Raw genomic sequence first — 27694 nt, 5'->3', positions numbered from 1 at the left:
TCTGTGTCTTCTTCTCTCCGCCTTCTATTCCCTGAAACTTATTACATGCCTCCTAGCTCATCGTAGGTGCTCAGTATTTACTTAGTGTGTGAAAGACAGAAAAGCTCTTGGAAGCCTCAAGGGGTCACTTGGCTCGGCACTTTTGATCTCTTTGTATATTTGGCGATTCAATTCTTTCCTTTCCTGGGTTGATGGGTACACTATATTCGAGGCACAATCTAAGGCATGAAGACATATCCATACATAGAGGGTCTTGCTTTCAAGGAACTCGTACAGCAGATTTCTACAAGTTAGGGCTTTTCAAATGCTCTAGAAGCATGTGAACGTTCAGTAGGCTCCATTTTCATTTCAAAGAAAGATCGTTTGACTTCCATAGCAAAGGTGGAGACCTTCCAACGTTGAGTCCAATACTTATACCTTGACCATTTCAGGCAAGTCTTGTGGTTCCTTCTGGAGGTGTGTGGCTCTTGCAGAAATGTGAAGATCTTCCATCGTCCTCAGACTTTGGTGTCATTTGCAATCATCCAGAAAGCTTCCAGGTCTAGGTTCCAGACCACCAGCACACACAGTCAGTAGCCAACGGAGTGGATTCCAGGAATACGCCTTGTTCACCGGCATTACCGTTGATATTGTTGCTGCACACTCAATGCAGTGGGCAGGGCCTGGATTGTCCACTGGGTCTCATGTGGAGTGGAAAGAAGGGCTCCCCCCCTCCCCCCCCCACACACACACCACCCACCCCCACTGTTGACAGCCTTGTGACGAGAAACGGTCCCCGAAACAAGAATCAGACAAACCAGAGAAGCCCAGATGATAGTCCTTGAGATGAAGGAACTAAGCAGCTGGTTGCGATGGCACCAAGGGGAAAGGTTGCTCTTTGTGTCTGCCCCTCTACTCCTTTCTTCCTGGACGCCTTAGGGTTTTGTCATGGAGATTTGAAATAAAGTGCACAAAAGTCATATGTGTTGAATCAAGATTTTGCATTTAACCATCTCTCAAAAAGGAAGAGAGCTTCACCTGCACATGTTTCTTTCAAAACCGTCAATTGCTTTTCAATTCTGGGGTTTCTCTCTTGCCTTGTTCAGTTAGCCTTAACAGTAAAAATCCACGAAAACTACATAAAGATTCAAAGATACCAACAAAGGACAGCTTCTGTTTTTGAAATCATCTTTCCATTTAGTAGAACACGAGCTCTATTCTTTGTATTTTGCCTAGGGAATTAGCAATGTCCTGGTTCAGATGGCAAGGCATCCGCGCGCAGGAGACTGGGGTTTGATCCCTGGGTCGGGAAGATCCCGCCGGAGAAGGAAATGGCAACCCACTCCCAGTATCCTCGCCTGGGAAATGCCACGGACAGAGGAGCCTGATGGGCCGCAGTCCATGGGTTGTATTAAAGTTGGGCTCAACCCAGCAACTACGAACACAAGTATTTCCAAAGACCACACTCAAGTGTGTGTGTGTGTGTGTGTGTGTGTGTGTGTGTGTGTGTGTGTATCTCCTCTTGCCGTCTTGGAGTCTGTCTCGGAATCTTCATGTATTTCTGCCTCTGTATCTCCTGACAGCCAGCCGCCGGCCCGTTCGTCTGGCCCCGGCCTCTCCCAGGCGCTCTGGCTCTGGCTGAGGAGCTTGCGCAGGCCAGCTGTCTCCCTTGGCGTGGGTGCGTGCGAGTGTCTGTGTGTCTGTCTGTGTGCCTGCCTGTGGCTCGTCTGCTCTCTCAGGAAGGTCGAGGGCTTGGCGTGGGGGCAAAGGGGGGGCCTCGGTAGTGCGAAGGGGAGGGGCTGAGGCGCTCCAGTCGACCGCGCCTCCCTGGCTTCTGGTGGGTTTGGGCACCGGACAGGTGCCGGGCAAGTTGGGCGCTCAAGTTTCGCTGCGTCTAGGCCCGCAGGAGGTTCAGAGGCCCCTGGGCCGCGGGGGTTGGGAGGCGGCGGGCGCCGAAGACCGACACCTCCGGGGCCGCGCGGGCCTGAGCAGCGAATGGGATCGGGGGGAGGCCCGGCTCAGCGAGCGCGGCCGGGTCTGGAGTGGCCGCGGGTGGGAGGGCGCCGAGACCTCCGCACCCCTCAGCCCAGCCCCCAGGCCCTGCGCGCACGCACGCACGCACGCCCTCCCGGTCAATGGGGGGTCCTGGAAGCCCCTCGGGCCCCCGGGCCCGGCCAGGTGCTTGCTGGTCTGGTGTTGGCGGTGTTCGGGGGGTGGGGGCGGGGGGGGCGGGCCGGCGTCAGCAGGCTGGAGTCCGGTCGCGGGTCGTGCGGCTCAAGTACAGCATGCCCTGCGACGAGAGGTGCGGCCCGTTGGCCCGACCTGCAGGGCAGAGCGAAAGGGAGGCGAAGCGCAAGGCTCTTAGGGCGCCCCGAGCCAACCGCCACCGTCTCAGGCCGTATCAGCCTGAAGGCGCCGGATCTCGTCTGATCTCGGAAGCTAAGCAGGGTCGGGCCTGGTTAGTATCTTGGATGGGAGACCACCTGGGAATCCCGGGTGCTCGAGGCTTTTTGCCTACCAGAAGAGGTCCTTTAGCCCCCGCCGCGCGTCCCGATTCTTGGATCCCCCCCGCAGCCCCAGCCCCTCCCGGGCCGCGGGGAGCGGGTGGCCGGGGCCCCGACTCCCGCTGCAGACCTGGGTTGCCTCCGCGCGGCCCGCGAGCCCCTCCGCATTCGCATTCGGCTTCCAGGACACCCGACGACCGGCAGTCCCGTCTCCACCTGGGGCTCCTTTGGCTTGCCTCAGGCAATCCCGGGGCTTGCACCGACTCCAGCCAGAGCCCCGGCCCCCGCCCCACCCCCTGCCTCGAGGCCATCGCGCATGCGCATGTGCGCGCGCACGCACAGATAGATGTGCCCAAACGGGGCATCTATCTTGTTCACTTATACCGTGGGTGGATCTATGCCTGGGAGTCGGACTGCTGGACCATAGGCTACTTCCACTTTTAGTTCCTTCGGGAACCTCCATATTCTTTTCCATACCGGCTCTACCCACGCCCATTCCTACTCACCGTGGAGGAGAGTTCCCTTTGCTCCACATCTTCTCCAGCATCGGTTATTGACAGACATCGCAGTGAGGCCCAGTCGGACTCATGTGAAGTGGTCCCTCCTTGGAGTTTGGAGTTGAGCCTCTCCAATCATTAGTGACGTGGAGCAAGATGACCTTTTGGAAATGCAGATGCAATGCTGTCACCTCCCTGCTCCAACGGCTCTCGTATTTTCCCAGCATATTGAAGATACGACCACTTCCCTTCAGGCTTGCTCCTCACGTTCTTCTCTGATGTCTTTTGCCTGGAATGCCCTCTGCACTCTTTGGCTTCCATCCCATAGGGCATTTTTCGTTTCTGGAATGTCCTAAGTGTCCCTGGTCACATAGCCTTCCAAGATGCTATTTTCCCTGCCTGAAATTCTTCCTGCATCTCAACCCTGGTTTACCTAGGTTCAACCTATGGACCTCAACGAAATGGTGCCTCTGGAAAGCCTTCCCTGACACCCAGGTTTTGTGGTGAGGGAAGAGGCCCCTCTATAGGTTCTCAAAGGATCTGCCTGTGATGTATCATTAGAGTCGTCTCAGTGAAAGCAGGAACTCTGTGTCTTCTTCTCTCCGCCTTCTATTCCCTGAAACTTATTACATGCCTCCTAGCTCATCGTAGGTGCTCAGTATTTACTTAGTGTGTGAAAGACAGAAAAGCTCTTGGAAGCCTCAAGGGGTCACTTGGCTCGGCACTTTTGATCTCTTTGTATATTTGGCGATTCAATTCTTTCCTTTCCTGGGTTGATGGGTACACTATATTCGAGGCACAATCTAAGGCATGAAGACATATCCATACATAGAGGGTCTTGCTTTCAAGGAACTCGTACAGCAGATTTCTACAAGTTAGGGCTTTTCAAATGCTCTAGAAGCATGTGAACGTTCAGTAGGCTCCATTTTCATTTCAAAGAAAGATCGTTTGACTTCCATAGCAAAGGTGGAGACCTTCCAACGTTGAGTCCAATACTTATACCCTGACCATTTCAGGCAAGTCTTGTGGTTCCTTCTGGAGGTGTGTGGCTCTTGCAGAAATGTGAAGATCTTCCATCGTCCTCAGACTTTGGTGTCATTTGCAATCATCCAGAAAGCTTCCAGGTCTAGGTTCCAGACCACCAGCACACAGTCAGTAGCCAACGGAGTGGATTCCAGGAATACGCATTGTTCACCGGCATTACCGTTGATATTGTTGCTGCACACTCAATGCAGTGGGCAGGGCCTGGATTGTCCACTGGGTCTCATGTGGAGTGGAAAGAAGGGCTCCCCCCCTCCCCCCCCCCAACACACACACCACCCACCCCCACTGTTGACAGCCTTGTGACGAGAAACGGTCCCCGAAACAAGAATCAGACAAACCAGAGAAGCCCAGATGATAGTCCTTGAGATGAAGGAACTAAGCAGCTGGTTGCGATGGCACCAAGGGGAAAGGTTGCTCTTTGTGTCTGCCCCTCTACTCCTTTCTTCCTGGACGCCTTAGGGTTTTGTCATGGAGATTTGAAATAAAGTGCACAAAAGTCATATGTGTTGAATCAAGATTTTGCATTTAACCATCTCTCAAAAAGGAAGAGAGCTTCACCTGCACATGTTTCTTTCAAAACCGTCAATTGCTTTTCAATTCTGGGGTTTCTCTCTTGCCTTGTTCAGTTAGCCTTAACAGTAAAAATCCATGAAAACTACATAAAGATTCAAAGATACCAACAAAGGACAGCTTCTGTTTTTGAAATCATCTTTCCATTTAGTAGAACACGAGCTCTATTCTTTGTATTTTGCCTAGGGAATTAGCAATGTCCTGGTTCAGATGGCAAGGCATCCGCGCGCAGGAGACTGGGGTTTGATCCCTGGGTCGGGAAGATCCCGCCGGAGAAGGAAATGGCAACCCACTCCCAGTATCCTCGCCTGGGAAATGCCACGGACAGAGGAGCCTGATGGGCCGCAGTCCATGGGTTGTATTAAAGTTGGGCTCAACCCAGCAACTACGAACACAAGTATTTCCAAAGACCACACTCAAGTGTGTGTGTGTGTGTGTGTGTGTATCTCCTCTTGCCGTCTTGGAGTCTGTCTCGGAATCTTCATGTATTTCTGCCTCTGTATCTCCTGACAGCCAGCCGCCGGCCCGTTCGTCTGGCCCCGGCCTCTCCCAGGCGCTCTGGCTCTGGCTGAGGAGCTTGCGCAGGCCAGCTGTCTCCCTTGGCGTGGGTGCGTGCGAGTGTCTGTGTGTCTGTCTGTGTGCCTGCCTGTGGCTCGTCTGCTCTCTCAGGAAGGTCGAGGGCTTGGCGTGGGGGCAAAGGGGGGGCCTCGGTAGTGCGAAGGGGAGGGGCTGAGGCGCTCCGGTCGACCGCGCCTCCCTGGCTTCTGGTGGGTTTGGGCACCGGACAGGTGCCGGGCAAGTTGGGCGCTCAAGTTTCGCTGCGTCTAGGCCCGCAGGAGGTTCAGAGGCCCCTGGGTCGCGGGGGTTGGGAGGCGGCGGGCGCCGAAGACCGACACCTCCGGGGCCGCGCGGGCCTGAGCAGCGAATGGGATCGGGGGGAGGCCCGGCTCAGCGAGCGCGGCCGGGTCTGGAGTGGCCGCGGGTGGGAGGGTGCCGAGACCTCCGCACCCCTCAGCCCAGCCCCCAGGCCCTGCGCGCACGCATGCACGCACGCCCTCCCGGTCAATGGGGGGTCCTGGAAGCCCCTCGGGCCCCCGGGCCCGGCCCGGCGCTTGCTGGTCTGGTGTTGGCGGTGTTCGGGGGGTGGGGGGGGGGCCGGCTGGCGTCAGCAGGCTGGAGTACGGTCGCGGGTCGTGCGGCTCAAGTACAGCATGCCCCGCGACGAGAGGTGCGGCCCGTTGGCCCGACCTGCAGGGCAGAGCGAAAGGGAGGCGAAGCGCAAGGCTCTTAGGGCGCCCCGAGCCAACCGCCACCGTCTCAGGCCGTATCAGCCTGAAGGCGCCGGATCTCGTCTGATCTCGGAAGCTAAGCAGGGTCGGGCCTGGTTAGTATCTTGGATGGGAGACCACCTGGGAATCCCGGGTGCTCGAGGCTTTTTGCCTACCAGAAGAGGTCCTTTAGCCCCCGCCGCGCGTCCCGATTCTTGGATCCCCCCCGCAGCCCCAGCCCCTCCCGGGCCGCGGGGAGCGGCTGGCCGGGGCCCCGACTCCCGCTGCAGACCTGGGTTGCCTCCGCGCGGCCCGCGAGCCCCTCCGCATTCGCATTCGGCTTCCAGGACACCCGACGACCGGCAGTCCCGTCTCCACCTGGGGCTCCTTTGGCTTGCCTCAGGCAATCCCGGGGCTTGCACCGACTCCAGCCAGAGCCCCGGCCCCCGCCCCACCCCCTGCCTCGAGGCCATCGCGCATGCGCATGTGCGCGCGCACGCACAGATAGATGTGCCCAAACGGGGCATCTAACTTGTTCACTTATACCGTGGGTGGATCTATGCCTGGGAGTCGGACTGCTGGACCATAGGCTACTTCCACTTTTAGTTCCTTCGGGAACCTCCATATTCTTTTCCATACCGGCTCTACCCACGCCCATTCCTACTCACCGTGGAGGAGAGTTCCCTTTGCTCCACATCTTCTCCAGCATCGGTTATTGACAGACATCGCAGTGAGGCCCAGTCGGACTCATGTGAAGTGGTCCCTCCTTGGAGTTTGGAGTTGAGCCTCTCCAATCATTAGTGACGTGGAGCAAGATGACCTTTTGGAAATGCAGATGCAATGCTGTCACCTCCCTGCTCCAACGGCTCTCGTATTTTCCCAGCATATTGAAGATACGACCACTTCCCTTCAGGCTTGCTCCTCACGTTCTTCTCTGATGTCTTTTGCCTGGAATGCCCTCTGCACTCTTTGGCTTCCATCCCATAGGGCATTTTTCGTTTCTGGAATGTCCTAAGTGTCCCTGGTCACATAGCCTTCCAAGATGCTATTTTCCCTGCCTGAAATTCTTCCTGCATCTCAACCCTGGTTTACCTAGGTTCAACCTATGGACCTCAACGAAATGGTGCCTCTGGAAAGCCTTCCCTGACACCCAGGTTTTGTGGTGAGGGAAGAGGCCCCTCTATAGGTTCTCAAAGGATCTGCCTGTGATGTATCATTAGAGTCGTCTCAGTGAAAGCAGGAACTCTGTGTCTTCTTCTCTCCGCCTTCTATTCCCTGAAACTTATTACATGCCTCCTAGCTCATCGTAGGTGCTCAGTATTTACTTAGTGTGTGAAAGACAGAAAAGCTCTTGGAAGCCTCAAGGGGTCACTTGGCTCGGCACTTTTGATCTCTTTGTATATTTGGCGATTCAATTCTTTCCTTTCCTGGGTTGATGGGTACACTATATTCGAGGCACAATCTAAGGCATGAAGACATATCCATACATAGAGGGTCTTGCTTTCAAGGAACTCGTACAGCAGATTTCTACAAGTTAGGGCTTTTCAAATGCTCTAGAAGCATGTGAACGTTCAGTAGGCTCCATTTTCATTTCAAAGAAAGATCGTTTGACTTCCATAGCAAAGGTGGAGACCTTCCAACGTTGAGTCCAATACGTATACCTTGACCATTTCAGGCAAGTCTTGTGGTTCCTTCTGGAGGTGTGTGGCTCTTGCAGAAATGTGAAGATCTTCCATCGTCCTCAGACTTTGGTGTCATTTGCAATCATCCAGAAAGCTTCCAGGTCTAGGTTCCAGACCACCAGCACACACAGTCAGTAGCCAACGGAGTGGATTCCAGGAATACGCCTTGTTCACCGGCATTACCGTTGATATTGTTGCTGCACACTCAATGCAGTGGGCAGGGCCTGGATTGTCCACTGGGTCTCATGTGGAGTGGAAAGAAGGGCTCCCCCCCTCCCCCCCCCACACACACACCACCCACCCCCACTGTTGACAGCCTTGTGACGAGAAACGGTCCCCGAAACAAGAATCAGACAAACCAGAGAAGCCCAGATGATAGTCCTTGAGATGAAGGAACTAAGCAGCTGGTTGCGATGGCACCAAGGGGAAAGGTTGCTCTTTGTGTCTGCCCCTCTACTCCTTTCTTCCTGGACGCCTTAGGGTTTTGTCATGGAGATTTGAAATAAAGTGCACAAAAGTCATATGTGTTGAATCAAGATTTTGCATTTAACCATCTCTCAAAAAGGAAGAGAGCTTCACCTGCACGTGTTTCTTTCAAAACCGTCAATTGCTTTTCAATTCTGGGGTTTCTCTCTTGCCTTGTTCAGTTAGCCTTAACAGTAAAAATCCACGAAAACTACATAAAGATTCAAAGATACCAACAAAGGACAGCTTCTGTTTTTGAAATCATCTTTCCATTTAGTAGAACACGAGCTCTATTCTTTGTATTTTGCCTAGGGAATTAGCAATGTCCTGGTTCAGATGGCAAGGCATCCGCGCGCAGGAGACTGGGGTTTGATCCCTGGGTCGGGAAGATCCCGCCGGAGAAGGAAATGGCAACCCACTCCCAGTATCCTCGCCTGGGAAATGCCACGGACAGAGGAGCCTGATGGGCCGCAGTCCATGGGTTGTATTAAAGTTGGGCTCAACCCAGCAACTACGAACACAAGTATTTCCAAAGACCACACTCAAGTGTGTGTGTGTGTGTGTGTGTGTATCTCCTCTTGCCGTCTTGGAGTCTGTCTCGGAATCTTCATGTATTTCTGCCTCTGTATCTCCTGACAGCCAGCCGCCGGCCCGTTCGTCTGGCCCCGGCCTCTCCCAGGCGCTCTGGCTCTGGCTGAGGAGCTTGCGCAGGCCAGCTGTCTCCCTTGGCGTGGGTGCGTGCGAGTGTCTGTGTGTCTGTCTGTGTGCCTGCCTGTGGCTCGTCTGCTCTCTCAGGAAGGTCGAGGGCTTGGCGTGGGGGCAAAGGGGGGGCCTCGGTAGTGCGAAGGGGAGGGGCTGAGGCGCTCCAGTCGACCGCGCCTCCCTGGCTTCTGGTGGGTTTGGGCACCGGACAGGTGCCGGGCAAGTTGGGCGCTCAAGTTTCGCTGCGTCTAGGCCCGCAGGAGGTTCAGAGGCCCCTGGGCCGCGGGGGTTGGGAGGCGGCGGGCGCCGAAGACCGACACCTCCGGGGCCGCGCGGGCCTGAGCAGCGAATGGGATCGGGGGGAGGCCCGGCTCAGCGAGCGCGGCCGGGTCTGGAGTGGCCGCGGGTGGGAGGGCGCCGAGACCTCCGCACCCCTCAGCCCAGCCCCCAGGCCCTGCGCGCACGCACGCACGCACGCCCTCCCGGTCAATGGGGGGTCCTGGAAGCCCCTCGGGCCCCCGGGCCCGGCCAGGTGCTTGCCGGTCTGGTGTTGGCGGTGTTCGGGGGGTGGGGGCGGGGGGGGCGGGCCGGCGTCAGCAGGCTGGAGTCCGGTCGCGGGTCGTGCGGCTCAAGTACAGCATGCCCCGCGACGAGAGGTGCGGCCCGTTGGCCCGACCTGCAGGGCAGAGCGAAAGGGAGGCGAAGCGCAAGGCTCTTAGGGCGCCCCGACCCAACCGCCACCGTCTCAGGCCGTATCAGCCTGAAGGCGCCGGATCTCGTCTGATCTCGGAAGCTAAGCAGGGTCGGGCCTGGTTAGTATCTTGGATGGGAGACCACCTGGGAATCCCGGGTGCTCGAGGCTTTTTGCCTACCAGAAGAGGTCCTTTAGCCCCCGCCGCGCGTCCCGATTCTTGGATCCCCCCCGCAGCCCCAGCCCCTCCCGGGCCGCGGGGAGCGGCTGGCCGGGGCCCCGACTCCCGCTGCAGACCTGGGTTGCCTCCGCGCGGCCCGCGAGCCCCTCCGCATTCGCATTCGGCTTCCAGGACACCCGACGACCGGCAGTCCCGTCTCCACCTGGGGCTCCTTTGGCTTGCCTCAGGCAATCCCGGGGCTTGCACCGACTCCAGCCAGAGCCCCGGCCCCCGCCCCACCCCCTGCCTCGAGGCCATCGCGCATGCGCATGTGCGCGCGCACGCACAGATAGATGTGCCCAAACGGGGCATCTAACTTGTTCACTTATACCGTGGGTGGATCTATGCCTGGGAGTCGGACTGCTGGACCATAGGCTACTTCCACTTTTAGTTCCTTCGGGAACCTCCATATTCTTTTCCATACCGGCTCTACCCACGCCCATTCCTACTCACCGTGGAGGAGAGTTCCCTTTGCTCCACATCTTCTCCAGCATCGGTTATTGACAGACATCGCAGTGAGGCCCAGTCGGACTCATGTGAAGTGGTCCCTCCTTGGAGTTTGGAGTTGAGCCTCTCCAATCATTAGTGACGTGGAGCAAGATGACCTTTTGGAAATGCAGATGCAATGCTGTCACCTCCCTGCTCCAACGGCTCTCGTATTTTCCCAGCATATTGAAGATACGACCACTTCCCTTCAGGCTTGCTCCTCACGTTCTTCTCTGATGTCTTTTGCCTGGAATGCCCTCTGCACTCTTTGGCTTCCATCCCATAGGGCATTTTTCGTTTCTGGAATGTCCTAAGTGTCCCTGGTCACATAGCCTTCCAAGATGCTATTTTCCCTGCCTGAAATTCTTCCTGCATCTCAACCCTGGTTTACCTAGGTTCAACCTATGGACCTCAACGAAATGGTGCCTCTGGAAAGCCTTCCCTGACACCCAGGTTTTGTGGTGAGGGAAGAGGCCCCTCTATAGGTTCTCAAAGGATCTGCCTGTGATGTATCATTAGAGTCGTCTCAGTGAAAGCAGGAACTCTGTGTCTTCTTCTCTCCGCCTTCTATTCCCTGAAACTTATTACATGCCTCCTAGCTCATCGTAGGTGCTCAGTATTTACTTAGTGTGTGAAAGACAGAAAAGCTCTTGGAAGCCTCAAGGGGTCACTTGGCTCGGCACTTTTGATCTCTTTGTATATTTGGCGATTCAATTCTTTCCTTTCCTGGGTTGATGGGTACACTATATTCGAGGCACAATCTAAGGCATGAAGACATATCCATACATAGAGGGTCTTGCTTTCAAGGAACTCGTACAGCAGATTTCTACAAGTTAGGGCTTTTCAAATGCTCTAGAAGCATGTGAACGTTCAGTAGGCTCCATTTTCATTTCAAAGAAAGATCGTTTGACTTCCATAGCAAAGGTGGAGACCTTCCAACGTTGAGTCCAATACTTATACCTTGACCATTTCAGGCAAGTCTTGTGGTTCCTTCTGGAGGTGTGTGGCTCTTGCAGAAATGTGAAGATCTTCCATCGTCCTCAGACTTTGGTGTCATTTGCAATCATCCAGAAAGCTTCCAGGTCTAGGTTCCAGACCACCAGCACACACAGTCAGTAGCCAACGGAGTGGATTCCAGGAATACGCCTTGTTCACCGGCATTACCGTTGATATTGTTGCTGCACACTCAATGCAGTGGGCAGGGCCTGGATTGTCCACTGGGTCTCATGTGGAGTGGAAAGAAGGGCTCCCCCCCTCCCCCCCCCACACACACACCACCCACCCCCACTGTTGACAGCCTTGTGACGAGAAACGGTCCCCGAAACAAGAATCAGACAAACCAGAGAAGCCCAGATGATAGTCCTTGAGATGAAGGAACTAAGCAGCTGGTTGCGATGGCACCAAGGGGAAAGGTTGCTCTTTGTGTCTGCCCCTCTACTCCTTTCTTCCTGGACGCCTTAGGGTTTTGTCATGGAGATTTGAAATAAAGTGCACAAAAGTCATATGTGTTGAATCAAGATTTTGCATTTAACCATCTCTCAAAAAGGAAGAGAGCTTCACCTGCACATGTTTCTTTCAAAACCGTCAATTGCTTTTCAATTCTGGGGTTTCTCTCTTGCCTTGTTCAGTTAGCCTTAACAGTAAAAATCCACGAAAACTACATAAAGATTCAAAGATACCAACAAAGGACAGCTTCTGTTTTTGAAATCATCTTTCCATTTAGTAGAACACGAGCTCTATTCTTTGTATTTTGCCTAGGGAATTAGCAATGTCCTGGTTCAGATGGCAAGGCATCCGCGCGCAGGAGACTGGGGTTTGATCCCTGGGTCGGGAAGATCCCGCCGGAGAAGGAAATGGCAACCCACTCCCAGTATCCTCGCCTGGGAAATGCCACGGACAGAGGAGCCTGATGGGCCGCAGTCCATGGGTTGTATTAAAGTTGGGCTCAACCCAGCAACTACGAACACAAGTATTTCCAAAGACCACACTCAAGTGTGTGTGTGTGTGTGTGTGTGTGTGTGTGTGTGTGTGTGTGTGTATCTCCTCTTGCCGTCTTGGAGTCTGTCTCGGAATCTTCATGTATTTCTGCCTCTGTATCTCCTGACAGCCAGCCGCCGGCCCGTTCGTCTGGCCCCGGCCTCTCCCAGGCGCTCTGGCTCTGGCTGAGGAGCTTGCGCAGGCCAGCTGTCTCCCTTGGCGTGGGTGCGTGCGAGTGTCTGTGTGTCTGTCTGTGTGCCTGCCTGTGGCTCGTCTGCTCTCTCAGGAAGGTCGAGGGCTTGGCGTGGGGGCAAAGGGGGGGCCTCGGTAGTGCGAAGGGGAGGGGCTGAGGCGCTCCAGTCGACCGCGCCTCCCTGGCTTCTGGTGGGTTTGGGCACCGGACAGGTGCCGGGCAAGTTGGGCGCTCAAGTTTCGCTGCGTCTAGGCCCGCAGGAGGTTCAGAGGCCCCTGGGCCGCGGGGGTTGGGAGGCGGCGGGCGCCGAAGACCGACACCTCCGGGGCCGCGCGGGCCTGAGCAGCGAATGGGATCGGGGGGAGGCCCGGCTCAGCGAGCGCGGCCGGGTCTGGAGTGGCCGCGGGTGGGAGGGCGCCGAGACCTCCGCACCCCTCAGCCCAGCCCCCAGGCCCTGCGCGCACGCACGCACGCACGCCCTCCCGGTCAATGGGGGGTCCTGGAAGCCCCTCGGGCCCCCGGGCCCGGCCAGGTGCTTGCTGGTCTGGTGTTGGCGGTGTTCGGGGGGTGGGGGCGGGGGGGGCGGGCCGGCGTCAGCAGGCTGGAGTCCGGTCGCGGGTCGTGCGGCTCAAGTACAGCATGCCCTGCGACGAGAGGTGCGGCCCGTTGGCCCGACCTGCAGGGCAGAGCGAAAGGGAGGCGAAGCGCAAGGCTCTTAGGGCGCCCCGAGCCAACCGCCACCGTCTCAGGCCGTATCAGCCTGAAGGCGCCGGATCTCGTCTGATCTCGGAAGCTAAGCAGGGTCGGGCCTGGTTAGTATCTTGGATGGGAGACCACCTGGGAATCCCGGGTGCTCGAGGCTTTTTGCCTACCAGAAGAGGTCCTTTAGCCCCCGCCGCGCGTCCCGATTCTTGGATCCCCCCCGCAGCCCCAGCCCCTCCCGGGCCGCGGGGAGCGGGTGGCCGGGGCCCCGACTCCCGCTGCAGACCTGGGTTGCCTCCGCGCGGCCCGCGAGCCCCTCCGCATTCGCATTCGGCTTCCAGGACACCCGACGACCGGCAGTCCCGTCTCCACCTGGGGCTCCTTTGGCTTGCCTCAGGCAATCCCGGGGCTTGCACCGACTCCAGCCAGAGCCCCGGCCCCCGCCCCACCCCCTGCCTCGAGGCCATCGCGCATGCGCATGTGCGCGCGCACGCACAGATAGATGTGCCCAAACGGGGCATCTATCTTGTTCACTTATACCGTGGGTGGATCTATGCCTGGGAGTCGGACTGCTGGACCATAGGCTACTTCCACTTTTAGTTCCTTCGGGAACCTCCATATTCTTTTCCATACCGGCTCTACCCACGCCCATTCCTACTCACCGTGGAGGAGAGTTCCCTTTGCTCCACATCTTCTCCAGCATCGGTTATTGACAGACATCGCAGTGAGGCCCAGTCGGACTCATGTGAAGTGGTCCCTCCTTGGAGTTTGGAGTTGAGCCTCTCCAATCATTAGTGACGTGGAGCAAGATGACCTTTTGGAAATGCAGATGCAATGCTGTCACCTCCCTGCTCCAACGGCTCTCGTATTTTCCCAGCATATTGAAGATACGACCACTTCCCTTCAGGCTTGCTCCTCACGTTCTTCTCTGATGTCTTTTGCCTGGAATGCCCTCTGCACTCTTTGGCTTCCATCCCATAGGGCATTTTTCGTTTCTGGAATGTCCTAAGTGTCCCTGGTCACATAGCCTTCCAAGATGCTATTTTCCCTGCCTGAAATTCTTCCTGCATCTCAACCCTGGTTTACCTAGGTTCAACCTATGGACCTCAACGAAATGGTGCCTCTGGAAAGCCTTCCCTGACACCCAGGTTTTGTGGTGAGGGAAGAGGCCCCTCTATAGGTTCTCAAAGGATCTGCCTGTGATGTATCATTAGAGTCGTCTCAGTGAAAGCAGGAACTCTGTGTCTTCTTCTCTCCGCCTTCTATTCCCTGAAACTTATTACATGCCTCCTAGCTCATCGTAGGTGCTCAGTATTTACTTAGTGTGTGAAAGACAGAAAAGCTCTTGGAAGCCTCAAGGGGTCACTTGGCTCGGCACTTTTGATCTCTTTGTATATTTGGCGATTCAATTCTTTCCTTTCCTGGGTTGATGGGTACACTATATTCGAGGCACAATCTAAGGCATGAAGACATATCCATACATAGAGGGTCTTGCTTTCAAGGAACTCGTACAGCAGATTTCTACAAGTTAGGGCTTTTCAAATGCTCTAGAAGCATGTGAACGTTCAGTAGGCTCCATTTTCATTTCAAAGAAAGATCGTTTGACTTCCATAGCAAAGGTGGAGACCTTCCAACGTTGAGTCCAATACTTATACCCTGACCATTTCAGGCAAGTCTTGTGGTTCCTTCTGGAGGTGTGTGGCTCTTGCAGAAATGTGAAGATCTTCCATCGTCCTCAGACTTTGGTGTCATTTGCAATCATCCAGAAAGCTTCCAGGTCTAGGTTCCAGACCACCAGCACACAGTCAGTAGCCAACGGAGTGGATTCCAGGAATACGCATTGTTCACCGGCATTACCGTTGATATTGTTGCTGCACACTCAATGCAGTGGGCAGGGCCTGGATTGTCCACTGGGTCTCATGTGGAGTGGAAAGAAGGGCTCCCCCCCTCCCCCCCCCCAACACACACACCACCCACCCCCACTGTTGACAGCCTTGTGACGAGAAACGGTCCCCGAAACAAGAATCAGACAAACCAGAGAAGCCCAGATGATAGTCCTTGAGATGAAGGAACTAAGCAGCTGGTTGCGATGGCACCAAGGGGAAAGGTTGCTCTTTGTGTCTGCCCCTCTACTCCTTTCTTCCTGGACGCCTTAGGGTTTTGTCATGGAGATTTGAAATAAAGTGCACAAAAGTCATATGTGTTGAATCAAGATTTTGCATTTAACCATCTCTCAAAAAGGAAGAGAGCTTCACCTGCACATGTTTCTTTCAAAACCGTCAATTGCTTTTCAATTCTGGGGTTTCTCTCTTGCCTTGTTCAGTTAGCCTTAACAGTAAAAATCCATGAAAACTACATAAAGATTCAAAGATACCAACAAAGGACAGCTTCTGTTTTTGAAATCATCTTTCCATTTAGTAGAACACGAGCTCTATTCTTTGTATTTTGCCTAGGGAATTAGCAATGTCCTGGTTCAGATGGCAAGGCATCCGCGCGCAGGAGACTGGGGTTTGATCCCTGGGTCGGGAAGATCCCGCCGGAGAAGGAAATGGCAACCCACTCCCAGTATCCTCGCCTGGGAAATGCCACGGACAGAGGAGCCTGATGGGCCGCAGTCCATGGGTTGTATTAAAGTTGGGCTCAACCCAGCAACTACGAACACAAGTATTTCCAAAGACCACACTCAAGTGTGTGTGTGTGTGTGTGTGTGTATCTCCTCTTGCCGTCTTGGAGTCTGTCTCGGAATCTTCATGTATTTCTGCCTCTGTATCTCCTGACAGCCAGCCGCCGGCCCGTTCGTCTGGCCCCGGCCTCTCCCAGGCGCTCTGGCTCTGGCTGAGGAGCTTGCGCAGGCCAGCTGTCTCCCTTGGCGTGGGTGCGTGCGAGTGTCTGTGTGTCTGTCTGTGTGCCTGCCTGTGGCTCGTCTGCTCTCTCAGGAAGGTCGAGGGCTTGGCGTGGGGGCAAAGGGGGGGCCTCGGTAGTGCGAAGGGGAGGGGCTGAGGCGCTCCGGTCGACCGCGCCTCCCTGGCTTCTGGTGGGTTTGGGCACCGGACAGGTGCCGGGCAAGTTGGGCGCTCAAGTTTCGCTGCGTCTAGGCCCGCAGGAGGTTCAGAGGCCCCTGGGTCGCGGGGGTTGGGAGGCGGCGGGCGCCGAAGACCGACACCTCCGGGGCCGCGCGGGCCTGAGCAGCGAATGGGATCGGGGGGAGGCCCGGCTCAGCGAGCGCGGCCGGGTCTGGAGTGGCCGCGGGTGGGAGGGTGCCGAGACCTCCGCACCCCTCAGCCCAGCCCCCAGGCCCTGCGCGCACGCATGCACGCACGCCCTCCCGGTCAATGGGGGGTCCTGGAAGCCCCTCGGGCCCCCGGGCCCGGCCCGGCGCTTGCTGGTCTGGTGTTGGCGGTGTTCGGGGGGTGGGGGGGGGGGCCGGCTGGCGTCAGCAGGCTGGAGTACGGTCGCGGGTCGTGCGGCTCAAGTACAGCATGCCCCGCGACGAGAGGTGCGGCCCGTTGGCCCGACCTGCAGGGCAGAGCGAAAGGGAGGCGAAGCGCAAGGCTCTTAGGGCGCCCCGAGCCAACCGCCACCGTCTCAGGCCGTATCAGCCTGAAGGCGCCGGATCTCGTCTGATCTCGGAAGCTAAGCAGGGTCGGGCCTGGTTAGTATCTTGGATGGGAGACCACCTGGGAATCCCGGGTGCTCGAGGCTTTTTGCCTACCAGAAGAGGTCCTTTAGCCCCCGCCGCGCGTCCCGATTCTTGGATCCCCCCCGCAGCCCCAGCCCCTCCCGGGCCGCGGGGAGCGGGTGGCCGGGGCCCCGACTCCCGCTGCAGACCTGGGTTGCCTCCGCGCGGCCCGCGAGCCCCTCCGCATTCGCATTCGGCTTCCAGGACACCCGACGACCGGCAGTCCCGTCTCCACCTGGGGCTCCTTTGGCTTGCCTCAGGCAATCCCGGGGCTTGCACCGACTCCAGCCAGAGCCCCGGCCCCCGCCCCACCCCCTGCCTCGAGGCCATCGCGCATGCGCATGTGCGCGCGCACGCACAGATAGATGTGCCCAAACGGGGCATCTAACTTGTTCACTTATACCGTGGGTGGATCTATGCCTGGGAGTCGGACTGCTGGACCATAGGCTACTTCCACTTTTAGTTCCTTCGGGAACCTCCATATTCTTTTCCATACCGGCTCTACCCACGCCCATTCCTACTCACCGTGGAGGAGAGTTCCCTTTGCTCCACATCTTCTCCAGCATCGGTTATTGACAGACATCGCAGTGAGGCCCAGTCGGACTCATGTGAAGTGGTCCCTCCTTGGAGTTTGGAGTTGAGCCTCTCCAATCATTAGTGACGTGGAGCAAGATGACCTTTTGGAAATGCAGATGCAATGCTGTCACCTCCCTGCTCCAACGGCTCTCGTATTTTCCCAGCATATTGAAGATACGACCACTTCCCTTCAGGCTTGCTCCTCACGTTCTTCTCTGATGTCTTTTGCCTGGAATGCCCTCTGCACTCTTTGGCTTCCATCCCATAGGGCATTTTTCGTTTCTGGAATGTCCTAAGTGTCCCTGGTCACATAGCCTTCCAAGATGCTATTTTCCCTGCCTGAAATTCTTCCTGCATCTCAACCCTGGTTTACCTAGGTTCAACCTATGGACCTCAACGAAATGGTGCCTCTGGAAAGCCTTCCCTGACACCCAGGTTTTGTGGTGAGGGAAGAGGCCCCTCTATAGGTTCTCAAAGGATCTGCCTGTGATGTATCATTAGAGTCGTCTCAGTGAAAGCAGGAACTCTGTGTCTTCTTCTCTCCGCCTTCTATTCCCTGAAACTTATTACATGCCTCCTAGCTCATCGTAGGTGCTCAGTATTTACTTAGTGTGTGAAAGACAGAAAAGCTCTTGGAAGCCTCAAGGGGTCACTTGGCTCGGCACTTTTGATCTCTTTGTATATTTGGCGATTCAATTCTTTCCTTTCCTGGGTTGATGGGTACACTATATTCGAGGCACAATCTAAGGCATGAAGACATATCCATACATAGAGGGTCTTGCTTTCAAGGAACTCGTACAGCAGATTTCTACAAGTTAGGGCTTTTCAAATGCTCTAGAAGCATGTGAACGTTCAGTAGGCTCCATTTTCATTTCAAAGAAAGATCGTTTGACTTCCATAGCAAAGGTGGAGACCTTCCAACGTTGAGTCCAATACTTAAACATTGACCATTTCAGGCAAGTCTTGTGGTTCCTTCTGGAGGTGTGTGGCTCTTGCAGAAATGTGAAGATCTTCCATCGTCCTCAGACTTTGGTGTCATTTGCAATCATCCAGAAAGCTTCCAGGTCTAGGTTCCAGACCACCAGCACACACAGTCAGTAGCCAACGGAGTGGATTCCAGGAATACGCATTGTTCACCGGCATTACCGTTGATATTGTTGCTGCACACTCAATGCAGTGGGCAGGGCCTGGATTGTCCACTGGGTCTCATGTGGAGTGGAAAGAAGGGCTCCCCCCCTCCCCCCCCCACACACACACCACCCACCCCCACTGTTGACAGCCTTGTGACGAGAAACGGTCCCCGAAACAAGAATCAGACAAACCAGAGAAGCCCAGATGATAGTCCTTGAGATGAAGGAACTAAGCAGCTGGTTGCGATGGCACCAAGGGGAAAGGTTGCTCTTTGTGTCTGCCCCTCTACTCCTTTCTTCCTGGACGCCTTAGGGTTTTGTCATGGAGATTTGAAATAAAGTGCACAAAAGTCATATGTGTTGAATCAAGATTTTGCATTTAACCATCTCTCAAAAAGGAAGAGAGCTTCACCTGCACATGTTTCTTTCAAAACCGTCAATTGCTTTTCAATTCTGGGGTTTCTCTCTTGCCTTGTTCAGTTAGCCTTAACAGTAAAAATCCACGAAAACTACATAAAGATTCAAAGATACCAACAAAGGACAGCTTCTGTTTTTGAAATCATCTTTCCATTTAGTAGAACACGAGCTCTATTCTTTGTATTTTGCCTAGGGAATTAGCAATGTCCTGGTTCAGATGGCAAGGCATCCGCGCGCAGGAGACTGGGGTTTGATCCCTGGGTCGGGAAGATCCCGCCGGAGAAGGAAATGGCAACCCACTCCCAGTATCCTCGCCTGGGAAATGCCACGGACAGAGGAGCCTGATGGGCCGCAGTCCATGGGTTGTATTAAAGTTGGGCTCAACCCAGCAACTACGAACACAAGTATTTCCAAAGACCACACTCAAGTGTGTGTGTGTGTGTGTGTGTGTGTGTGTGTGTGTGTGTGTGTGTATCTCCTCTTGCCGTCTTGGAGTCTGTCTCGGAATCTTCATGTATTTCTGCCTCTGTATCTCCTGACAGCCAGCCGCCGGCCCGTTCGTCTGGCCCCGGCCTCTCCCAGGCGCTCTGGCTCTGGCTGAGGAGCTTGCGCAGGCCAGCTGTCTCCCTTGGCGTGGGTGCGTGCGAGTGTCTGTGTGTCTGTCTGTGTGCCTGCCTGTGGCTCGTCTGCTCTCTCAGGAAGGTCGAGGGCTTGGCGTGGGGGCAAAGGGGGGGCCTCGGTAGTGCGAAGGGGAGGGGCTGAGGCGCTCCGGTCGACCGCGCCTCCCTGGCTTCTGGTGGGTTTGGGCACCGGACAGGTGCCGGGCAAGTTGGGCGCTCAAGTTTCGCTGCGTCTAGGCCCGCAGGAGGTTCAGAGGCCCCTGGGTCGCGGGGGTTGGGAGGCGGCGGGCGCCGAAGACCGACACCTCCGGGGCCGCGCGGGCCTGAGCAGCGAATGGGATCGGGGGGAGGCCCGGCTCAGCGAGCGCGGCCGGGTCTGGAGTGGCCGCGGGTGGGAGGGCGCCGAGACCTCCGCACCCCTCAGCCCAGCCCCCAGGCCCTGCGCGCACGCACGCACGCACGCCCTCCCGGTCAATGGGGGGTCCTGGAAGCCCCTCGGGCCCCCGGGCCCGGCCCGGCGCTTGCTGGTCTGGTGTTGGCGGTGTTCGGGGGGTGGGGGGGGGGCGGGCTGGCGTCAGCAGGCTGGAGTCCGGTCGCGGGTCGTGCGGCTCAAGTACAGCATGCCCCGCGACGAGAGGTGCGGCCCGTTGGCCCGACCTGCAGGGCAGAGCGAAAGGGAGGCGAAGCGCAAGGCTCTTAGGGCGCCCCGAGCCAACCGCCACCGTCTCAGGCCGTATCAGCCTGAAGGCGCCGGATCTCGTCTGATCTCGGAAGCTAAGCAGGGTCGGGCCTGGTTAGTATCTTGGATGGGAGACCACCTGGGAATCCCGGGTGCTCGAGGCTTTTTGCCTACCAGAAGAGGTCCTTTAGCCCCCGCCGCGCGTCCCGATTCTTGGATCCCCCCCGCAGCCCCAGCCCCTCCCGGGCCGCGGGGAGCGGGTGGCCGGGGCCCCGACTCCCGCTGCAGACCTGGGTTGCCTCCGCGCGGCCCGCGAGCCCCTCCGCATTCGCATTCGGCTTCCAGGACACCCGACGACCGGCAGTCCCGTCTCCACCTGGGGCTCCTTTGGCTTGCCTCAGGCAATCCCGGGGCTTGCACCGACTCCAGCCAGAGCCCCGGCCCCCGCCCCACCCCCTGCCTCGAGGCCATCGCGCATGCGCATGTGCGCGCGCACGCACAGATAGATGTGCCCAAACGGGGCATCTATCTTGTTCACTTATACCGTGGGTGGATCTATGCCTGGGAGTCGGACTGCTGGACCATAGGCTACTTCCACTTTTAGTTCCTTCGGGAACCTCCATATTCTTTTCCATACCGGCTCTACCCACGCCCATTCCTACTCACCGTGGAGGAGAGTTCCCTTTGCTCCACATCTTCTCCAGCATCGGTTATTGACAGACATCGCAGTGAGGCCCAGTCGGACTCATGTGAAGTGGTCCCTCCTTGGAGTTTGGAGTTGAGCCTCTCCAATCATTAGTGACGTGGAGCAAGATGACCTTTTGGAAATGCAGATGCAATGCTGTCACCTCCCTGCTCCAACGGCTCTCGTATTTTCCCAGCATATTGAAGATACGACCACTTCCCTTCAGGCTTGCTCCTCACGTTCTTCTCTGATGTCTTTTGCCTGGAATGCCCTCTGCACTCTTTGGCTTCCATCCCATAGGGCATTTTTCGTTTCTGGAATGTCCTAAGTGTCCCTGGTCACATAGCCTTCCAAGATGCTATTTTCCCTGCCTGAAATTCTTCCTGCATCTCAACCCTGGTTTACCTAGGTTCAACCTATGGACCTCAACGAAATGGTGCCTCTGGAAAGCCTTCCCTGACACCCAGGTTTTGTGGTGAGGGAAGAGGCCCCTCTATAGGTTCTCAAAGGATCTGCCTGTGATGTATCATTAGAGTCGTCTCAGTGAAAGCAGGAACTCTGTGTCTTCTTCTCTCCGCCTTCTATTCCCTGAAACTTATTACATGCCTCCTAGCTCATCGTAGGTGCTCAGTATTTACTTAGTGTGTGAAAGACAGAAAAGCTCTTGGAAGCCTCAAGGGGTCACTTGGCTCGGCACTTTTGATCTCTTTGTATATTTGGCGATTCAATTCTTTCCTTTCCTGGGTTGATGGGTACACTATATTCGAGGCACAATCTAAGGCATGAAGACATATCCATACATAGAGGGTCTTGCTTTCAAGGAACTCGTACAGCAGATTTCTACAAGTTAGGGCTTTTCAAATGCTCTAGAAGCATGTGAACGTTCAGTAGGCTCCATTTTCATTTCAAAGAAAGATCGTTTGACTTCCATAGCAAAGGTGGAGACCTTCCAACGTTGAGTCCAATACTTATACCTTGACCATTTCAGGCAAGTCTTGTGGTTCCTTCTGGAGGTGTGTGGCTCTTGCAGAAATGTGAAGATCTTCCATCGTCCTCAGACTTTGGTGTCATTTGCAATCATCCAGAAAGCTTCCAGGTCTAGGTTCCAGACCACCAGCACACACAGTCAGTAGCCAACGGAGTGGATTCCAGGAATACGCCTTGTTCACCGGCATTACCGTTGATATTGTTGCTGCACACTCAATGCAGTGGGCAGGGCCTGGATTGTCCACTGGGTCTCATGTGGAGTGGAAAGAAGGGCTCCCCCCCTCCCCCCCCCACACACACACCACCCACCCCCACTGTTGACAGCCTTGTGACGAGAAACGGTCCCCGAAACAAGAATCAGACAAACCAGAGAAGCCCAGATGATAGTCCTTGAGATGAAGGAACTAAGCAGCTGGTTGCGATGGCACCAAGGGGAAAGGTTGCTCTTTGTGTCTGCCCCTCTACTCCTTTCTTCCTGGACGCCTTAGGGTTTTGTCATGGAGATTTGAAATAAAGTGCACAAAAGTCATATGTGTTGAATCAAGATTTTGCATTTAACCATCTCTCAAAAAGGAAGAGAGCTTCACCTGCACATGTTTCTTTCAAAACCGTCAATTGCTTTTCAATTCTGGGGTTTCTCTCTTGCCTTGTTCAGTTAGCCTTAACAGTAAAAATCCACGAAAACTACATAAAGATTCAAAGATACCAACAAAGGACAGCTTCTGTTTTTGAAATCATCTTTCCATTTAGTAGAACACGAGCTCTATTCTTTGTATTTTGCCTAGGGAATTAGCAATGTCCTGGTTCAGATGGCAAGGCATCCGCGCGCAGGAGACTGGGGTTTGATCCCTGGGTCGGGAAGATCCCGCCGGAGAAGGAAATGGCAACCCACTCCCAGTATCCTCGCCTGGGAAATGCCACGGACAGAGGAGCCTGATGGGCCGCAGTCCATGGGTTGTATTAAAGTTGGGCTCAACCCAGCAACTACGAACACAAGTATTTCCAAAGACCACACTCAAGTGTGTGTGTGTGTGTGTGTGTGTATCTCCTCTTGCCGTCTTGGAGTCTGTCTCGGAATCTTCATGTATTTCTGCCTCTGTATCTCCTGACAGCCAGCCGCCGGCCCGTTCGTCTGGCCCCGGCCTCTCCCAGGCGCTCTGGCTCTGGCTGAGGAGCTTGCGCAGGCCAGCTGTCTCCCTTGGCGTGGGTGCGTGCGAGTGTCTGTGTGTCTGTCTGTGTGCCTGCCTGTGGCTCGTCTGCTCTCTCAGGAAGGTCGAGGGCTTGGCGTGGGGGCAAAGGGGGGGCCTCGGTAGTGCGAAGGGGAGGGGCTGAGGCGCTCCAGTCGACCGCGCCTCCCTGGCTTCTGGTGGGTTTGGGCACCGGACAGGTGCCGGGCAAGTTGGGCGCTCAAGTTTCGCTGCGTCTAGGCCCGCAGGAGGTTCAGAGGCCCCTGGGCCGCGGGGGTTGGGAGGCGGCGGGCGCCGAAGACCGACACCTCCGGGGCCGCGCGGGCCTGAGCAGCGAATGGGATCGGGGGGAGGCCCGGCTCAGCGAGCGCGGCCGGGTCTGGAGTGGCCGCGGGTGGGAGGGCGCCGAGACCTCCGCACCCCTCAGCCCAGCCCCCAGGCCCTGCGCGCACGCACGCACGCACGCCCTCCCGGTCAATGGGGGGTCCTGGAAGCCCCTCGGGCCCCCGGGCCCGGCCCGGCGCTTGCTGGTCTGGTGTTGGCGGTGTTCGGGGGGTGGGGGGGGGGCGGGCTGGCGTCAGCAGGCTGGAGTCCGGTCGCGGGTCGTGCGGCTCAAGTACAGCATGCCCCGCGACGAGAGGTGCGGCCCGTTGGCCCGACCTGCAGGGCAGAGCGAAAGGGAGGCGAAGCGCAAGGCTCTTAGGGCGCCCCGAGCCAACCGCCACCGTCTCAGGCCGTATCAGCCTGAAGGCGCCGGATCTCGTCTGATCTCGGAAGCTAAGCAGGGTCGGGCCTGGTTAGTATCTTGGATGGGAGACCACCTGGGAATCCCGGGTGCTCGAGGCTTTTTGCCTACCAGAAGAGGTCCTTTAGCCCCCGCCGCGCGTCCCGATTCTTGGATCCCCCCCGCAGCCCCAGCCCCTCCCGGGCCGCGGGGAGCGGGTGGCCGGGGCCCCGACTCCCGCTGCAGACCTGGGTTGCCTCCGCGCGGCCCGCGAGCCCCTCCGCATTCGCATTCGGCTTCCAGGACACCCGACGACCGGCAGTCCCGTCTCCACCTGGGGCTCCTTTGGCTTGCCTCAGGCAATCCCGGGGCTTGCACCGACTCCAGCCAGAGCCCCGGCCCCCGCCCCACCCCCTGCCTCGAGGCCATCGCGCATGCGCATGTGCGCGCGCACGCACAGATAGATGTGCCCAAACGGGGCATCTAACTTGTTCACTTATACCGTGGGTGGATCTATGCCTGGGAGTCGGACTGCTGGACCATAGGCTACTTCCACTTTTAGTTCCTTCGGGAACCTCCATATTCTTTTCCATACCGGCTCTACCCACGCCCATTCCTACTCACCGTGGAGGAGAGTTCCCTTTGCTCCACATCTTCTCCAGCATCGGTTATTGACAGACATCGCAGTGAGGCCCAGTCGGACTCATGTGAAGTGGTCCCTCCTTGGAGTTTGGAGTTGAGCCTCTCCAATCATTAGTGACGTGGAGCAAGATGACCTTTTGGAAATGCAGATGCAATGCTGTCACCTCCCTGCTCCAACGGCTCTCGTATTTTCCCAGCATATTGAAGATACGACCACTTCCCTTCAGGCTTGCTCCTCACGTTCTTCTCTGATGTCTTTTGCCTGGAATGCCCTCTGCACTCTTTGGCTTCCATCCCATAGGGCATTTTTCGTTTCTGGAATGTCCTAAGTGTCCCTGGTCACATAGCCTTCCAAGATGCTATTTTCCCTGCCTGAAATTCTTCCTGCATCTCAACCCTGGTTTACCTAGGTTCAACCTATGGACCTCAACGAAATGGTGCCTCTGGAAAGCCTTCCCTGACACCCAGGTTTTGTGGTGAGGGAAGAGGCCCCTCTATAGGTTCTCAAAGGATCTGCCTGTGATGTATCATTAGAGTCGTCTCAGTGAAAGCAGGAACTCTGTGTCTTCTTCTCTCCGCCTTCTATTCCCTGAAACTTATTACATGCCTCCTAGCTCATCGTAGGTGCTCAGTATTTACTTAGTGTGTGAAAGACAGAAAAGCTCTTGGAAGCCTCAAGGGGTCACTTGGCTCGGCACTTTTGATCTCTTTGTATATTTGGCGATTCAATTCTTTCCTTTCCTGGGTTGATGGGTACACTATATTCGAGGCACAATCTAAGGCATGAAGACATATCCATACATAGAGGGTCTTGCTTTCAAGGAACTCGTACAGCAGATTTCTACAAGTTAGGGCTTTTCAAATGCTCTAGAAGCATGTGAACGTTCAGTAGGCTCCATTTTCATTTCAAAGAAAGATCGTTTGACTTCCATAGCAAAGGTGGAGACCTTCCAACGTTGAGTCCAATACTTATACCTTGACCATTTCAGGCAAGTCTTGTGGTTCCTTCTGGAGGTGTGTGGCTCTTGCAGAAATGTGAAGATCTTCCATCGTCCTCAGACTTTGGTGTCATTTGCAATCATCCAGAAAGCTTCCAGGTCTAGGTTCCAGACCACCAGCACACACAGTCAGTAGCCAACGGAGTGGATTCCAGGAATACGCCTTGTTCACCGGCATTACCGTTGATATTGTTGCTGCACACTCAATGCAGTGGGCAGGGCCTGGATTGTCCACTGGGTCTCATGTGGAGTGGAAAGAAGGGCTCCCCCCCTCCCCCCCCCACACACACACCACCCACCCCCACTGTTGACAGCCTTGTGACGAGAAACGGTCCCCGAAACAAGAATCAGACAAACCAGAGAAGCCCAGATGATAGTCCTTGAGATGAAGGAACTAAGCAGCTGGTTGCGATGGCACCAAGGGGAAAGGTTGCTCTTTGTGTCTGCCCCTCTACTCCTTTCTTCCTGGACGCCTTAGGGTTTTGTCATGGAGATTTGAAATAAAGTGCACAAAAGTCATATGTGTTGAATCAAGATTTTGCATTTAACCATCTCTCAAAAAGGAAGAGAGCTTCACCTGCACATGTTTCTTTCAAAACCGTCAATTGCTTTTCAATTCTGGGGTTTCTCTCTTGCCTTGTTCAGTTAGCCTTAACAGTAAAAATCCACGAAAACTACATAAAGATTCAAAGATACCAACAAAGGACAGCTTCTGTTTTTGAAATCATCTTTCCATTTAGTAGAACACGAGCTCTATTCTTTGTATTTTGCCTAGGGAATTAGCAATGTCCTGGTTCAGATGGCAAGGCATCCGCGCGCAGGAGACTGGGGTTTGATCCCTGGGTCGGGAAGATCCCGCCGGAGAAGGAAATGGCAACCCACTCCCAGTATCCTCGCCTGGGAAATGCCACGGACAGAGGAGCCTGATGGGCCGCAGTCCATGGGTTGTATTAAAGTTGGGCTCAACCCAGCAACTACGAACACAAGTATTTCCAAAGACCACACTCAAGTGTGTGTGTGTGTGTGTGTGTGTATCTCCTCTTGCCGTCTTGGAGTCTGTCTCGGAATCTTCATGTATTTCTGCCTCTGTATCTCCTGACAGCCAGCCGCCGGCCCGTTCGTCTGGCCCCGGCCTCTCCCAGGCGCTCTGGCTCTGGCTGAGGAGCTTGCGCAGGCCAGCTGTCTCCCTTGGCGTGGGTGCGTGCGAGTGTCTGTGTGTCTGTCTGTGTGCCTGCCTGTGGCTCGTCTGCTCTCTCAGGAAGGTCGAGGGCTTGGCGTGGGGGCAAAGGGGGGGCCTCGGTAGTGCGAAGGGGAGGGGCTGAGGCGCTCCAGTCGACCGCGCCTCCCTGGCTTCTGGTGGGTTTGGGCACCGGACAGGTGCCGGGCAAGTTGGGCGCTCAAGTTTCGCTGCGTCTAGGCCCGCAGGAGGTTCAGAGGCCCCTGGGCCGCGGGGGTTGGGAGGCGGCGGGCGCCGAAGACCGACACCTCCGGGGCCGCGCGGGCCTGAGCAGCGAATGGGATCGGGGGGAGGCCCAGCTCAGCGAGCGCGGCCGGGTCTGGAGTGGCCGCGGGTGGGAGGGCGCCGAGACCTCCGCACCCCTCAGCCCAGCCCCCAGGCCCTGCGCGCACGCACGCACGCACGCCCTCCCGGTCAATGGGGGGTCCTGGAAGCCCCTCGGGCCCCCGGGCCCGGCCAGGTGCTTGCTGGTCTGGTGTTGGCGGTGTTCGGGGGGTGGGGGCGGGGGGGGCGGGCCGGCGTCAGCAGGCTGGAGTCGGGTCGCGGGTCGTGCGGCTCAAGTACAGCATGCCCCGCGACGAGAGGTGCGGCCCGTTGGCCCGACCTGCAGGGCAGAGCGAAAGGGAGGCGAAGCGCAAGGCTCTTAGGGCGCCCCGAGCCAACCGCCACCGTCTCAGGCCGTATCAGCCTGAAGGCGCCGGATCTCGTCTGATCTCGGAAGCTAAGCAGGGTCGGGCCTGGTTAGTATCTTGGATGGGAGACCACCTGGGAATCCCGGGTGCTCGAGGCTTTTTGCCTACCAGAAGAGGTCCTTTAGCCCCCGCCGCGCGTCCCGATTCTTGGATCCCCCCCGCAGCCCCAGCCCCTCCCGGGCCGCGGGGAGCGGGTGGCCGGGGCCCCGACTCCCGCTGCAGACCTGGGTTGCCTCCGCGCGGCCCGCGAGCCCCTCCGCATTCGCATTCGGCTTCCAGGACACCCGACGACCGGCAGTCCCGTCTCCACCTGGGGCTCCTTTGGCTTGCCTCAGGCAATCCCGGGGCTTGCACCGACTCCAGCCAGAGCCCCGGCCCCCGCCCCACCCCCTGCCTCGAGGCCATCGCGCATGCGCATGTGCGCGCGCACGCACAGATAGATGTGCCCAAACGGGGCATCT

General features: G+C 56.6%; 8 pseudogenes; all 8 read left to right on the top strand.

Annotated features, from left to right (window-relative positions):
* The first annotated feature begins 2367 nt into the window (after positions 1 to 2367).
* On the top strand, positions 2368 to 2487 carry LOC147350849 (5S ribosomal RNA; annotated as a pseudogene).
* Positions 2488 to 5908: 3421 nt separating this feature from the next.
* LOC147350848 (5S ribosomal RNA) lies at positions 5909 to 6028 on the top strand (annotated as a pseudogene).
* Positions 6029 to 9453: 3425 nt separating this feature from the next.
* LOC147350847 (5S ribosomal RNA) lies at positions 9454 to 9573 on the top strand (annotated as a pseudogene).
* Positions 9574 to 13020: 3447 nt separating this feature from the next.
* Positions 13021 to 13140, top strand: LOC147350846 (5S ribosomal RNA; annotated as a pseudogene).
* A 3422-nt stretch (positions 13141 to 16562) lies between these two features.
* LOC147350845 (5S ribosomal RNA) lies at positions 16563 to 16682 on the top strand (annotated as a pseudogene).
* Positions 16683 to 20125: 3443 nt separating this feature from the next.
* On the top strand, positions 20126 to 20245 carry LOC147350844 (5S ribosomal RNA; annotated as a pseudogene).
* Positions 20246 to 23666: 3421 nt separating this feature from the next.
* On the top strand, positions 23667 to 23786 carry LOC147350843 (5S ribosomal RNA; annotated as a pseudogene).
* Positions 23787 to 27211: 3425 nt separating this feature from the next.
* LOC147350842 (5S ribosomal RNA) lies at positions 27212 to 27331 on the top strand (annotated as a pseudogene).
* Positions 27332 to 27694: the final 363 nt, after the last annotated feature.

The sequence above is a fragment of the Bos grunniens genome, chromosome 20, assembly GCF_055505025.1.
Source record: "Bos grunniens cultivar Pamir isolate PY7600 chromosome 20, Bosgru_T2T1.0, whole genome shotgun sequence".
NCBI lineage: Eukaryota > Metazoa > Chordata > Mammalia > Artiodactyla > Bovidae > Bos > Bos grunniens.
The sequence above is the reverse complement of the archived record's forward strand: the minus strand, read 5'-3'. Positions and strand labels throughout refer to the sequence as shown.